The 2,500-nt window shown below is 57.8% G+C and overlaps 1 non-coding gene across 1 annotated transcript in view; it reads left to right on the top strand.

The window, feature by feature from the left end:
* The first annotated feature begins 1,915 nt into the window (after window positions 1–1,915).
* LOC124772037 overlaps window positions 1,916–2,500 on the top strand; it is a 1,909-nt gene continuing 1,324 nt past the window's right edge. Inside the window, exon 1 of the ribosomal RNA XR_007013719.1 lies at window positions 1,916–2,500. This exon is cut by the window's right edge and continues 1,324 nt beyond it. This is a non-coding gene — a ribosomal RNA (small subunit ribosomal RNA).

Raw genomic sequence — 2,500 nt, 5'->3', positions numbered from 1 at the left:
CCCATGTTGTGCCTTAACCTAACCCATGTTGTGCCTTAACCTAACCCATGTTGTGCCTTAACCTAACCCATGTTGTGCCTTAACCTAACCCATGTTGTCGCCTTAACGTAACCCACGTTGTCGCCTAAACCTGCTCTGTAATTGTTATACGACTCGTTCAATTACTGTAGTGTTGCCCACCCGCAACCCTCGCAATATAGTTCGCTACTCGCACTGCCCGCACCCCTGTGTATCGCTTCATGTTAAACACCTTGCAAGTCTTGCTCACTTTCCACATGCTCCTGCTGTACACTGTAATGTGGATGGCAGCAGGACGTACATGCCGCCCCTCCCCACGTCCCCACCTTGCCCCCTGCCTTCGCAAGCTGGTTGGTGAGAAGTTTGCATGTTCAATGCCCTTCGCATGCGACGTACTCAGGCTACGTTGTGGTGCGGCCTGTGTCAACTGTCCGCTGATGTCGTACGCGTGAACCACAATCTGTACTGCACATTCGTCCTTATGTACTGAATGATACATCGTGGCACATGTGTGACCGCACAACGACTGCGCCCAAAAACGGCGGACCATACAGTGCAAATATTGTGCACGCAGCTACGTGTCGTCTCCCTATGAGAGCTGGATTGCAGTGTGGTACGCCATAGAGACGTGTGGGAGGAACGGACGCCGTGGATGGCGATCAGCATGAGCTGTCTGTTGATGTATTCGGACCTAGTCGTCTCTCCTCACACACCGTGATGGCATGGTGCACCGCGTTCCATATCTGCGACATGCTACAGAGGCCGGTTGACAGTCGTTCGAGCAATGGACATCGCATACGTACGGGGGCCACCTTCCACGTATTGTCTAGGCGTGCACATTTTGTTGCGTGTATGTGGGCAGACGTAGTGTGGCGTGACACCTGACACAGGCATGCAATAATCGTTGAAGTTGCAAATGGCGATGGACGCCTGCGTTTTCTGGTGAAGTTACGCAAATGAACAAATGGTAACCTGTTGTGGTGCGGTTGTTCTCGCTAGGGGTGAATCGGTGATGGCGACGATAGGTTGAGGTACTAACCGGTTGTTCCAGCGATACCCACCATGCCGACGAAACTGAACGGCATCTGGGTGTGAAGCGATACGCGGCGGTGGCTGGGTGGGACCGTCCCCGGCCGGTGAGGGGGCGCCTCCCGGCGTGCTGGCCGCGCGGTGCGTGGGCGCACGCGCTACAGCCGGCTGGTGGGGGCGGCCAGTGGCAGGCGCGCCGGCCGACGGACGCGGCAGGCGTCGCAGCTGCGCGCCGGCGCACCCTGCGCGCGGCGCCGTGCGGCCAAAGTAGGTCCTCGCGGGCCCGGTGCGAAGCGCGGTGGACATCTTCAGTGTGCTGGTCCGATTGAGGACTGTGTGCGTTGAGGATGCGCCGCCGCCCGGCGCTCGGCGCCGCGACGCCGTCTGCTGCTCGGTCGCCCCAGCGGTTCTCGCTGGTGGTTTGTATCGCAGCTGTGCGGATGTGTTGGCGCGTGCGCTGTGCTGGGAGAGTTCGCTTCGGCACCCAAGTGGGGCTTTTGTCCTTCTGTGGCGCTGGCGTTGGAGCTGCCGGTCACCGTAGGTGGCGCGTGTTGTCTCCCGCCGGCAATGCCACGACAGCACGCTCCCGGGCCTCTGTCGGCAGCGGCAAGCTCAGTTGGGAGCACGGGTGGTCGCACCGAAAGCGTCTACTCGCCTAACTCCGGGCGATTGCGCCTCTCTCGAACCCGACCAAGTACTTGGGACGGCGCTGCGCGCCGCCGGGACCTGAGAGGGTTTCGAGGTGTATTGTGCAGGGGAGCTCAGCCTCCTCCTGTTTGCAGAATGATTGAGCGGACGCTTGCGTGTTCGCGCGGGCCCCCGGGACACACTCCCGGGCGGCCGGCTGCTCAGCTCTAGTTGACGCAGCTCCCTGGTTGATCCTGCCAGTAGTCATATGCTTGTCTCAAAGATTAAGCCATGCATGTCTCAGTACAAGCCGCATTAAGGTGAAACCGCGAATGGCTCATTAAATCAGTTATGGTTCCTTAGATCGTACCCACGTTACTTGGATAACTGTGGTAATTCTAGAGCTAATACATGCAAACAGAGTCCCGACCAGAGATGGAAGGGACGCTTTTATTAGATCAAAACCAATCGGTCGGCTCGTCCGGTCCGTTTGCCTTGGTGACTCTGAATAACTTTGGGCTGATCGCACGGTCCTCGTACCGGCGACGCATCTTTCAAATGTCTGCCTTATCAACTGTCGATGGTAGGTTCTGCGCCTACCATGGTTGTAACGGGTAACGGGGAATCAGGGTTCGATTCCGGAGAGGGAGCCTGAGAAACGGCTACCACATCCAAGGAAGGCAGCAGGCGCGCAAATTACCCACTCCCGGCACGGGGAGGTAGTGACGAAAAATAACGATACGGGACTCATCCGAGGCCCCGTAATCGGAATGAGTACACTTTAAATCCTTTAACGAGTATCTATTGGAGGGCAAGTCTGGTGCCA

This window comes from Schistocerca piceifrons, unplaced genomic scaffold (assembly GCF_021461385.2).
Source record: "Schistocerca piceifrons isolate TAMUIC-IGC-003096 unplaced genomic scaffold, iqSchPice1.1 HiC_scaffold_936, whole genome shotgun sequence".
Lineage (NCBI taxonomy): Eukaryota > Metazoa > Arthropoda > Insecta > Orthoptera > Acrididae > Schistocerca > Schistocerca piceifrons.
This window is presented reverse-complemented; position numbering and strand designations above follow the sequence as displayed.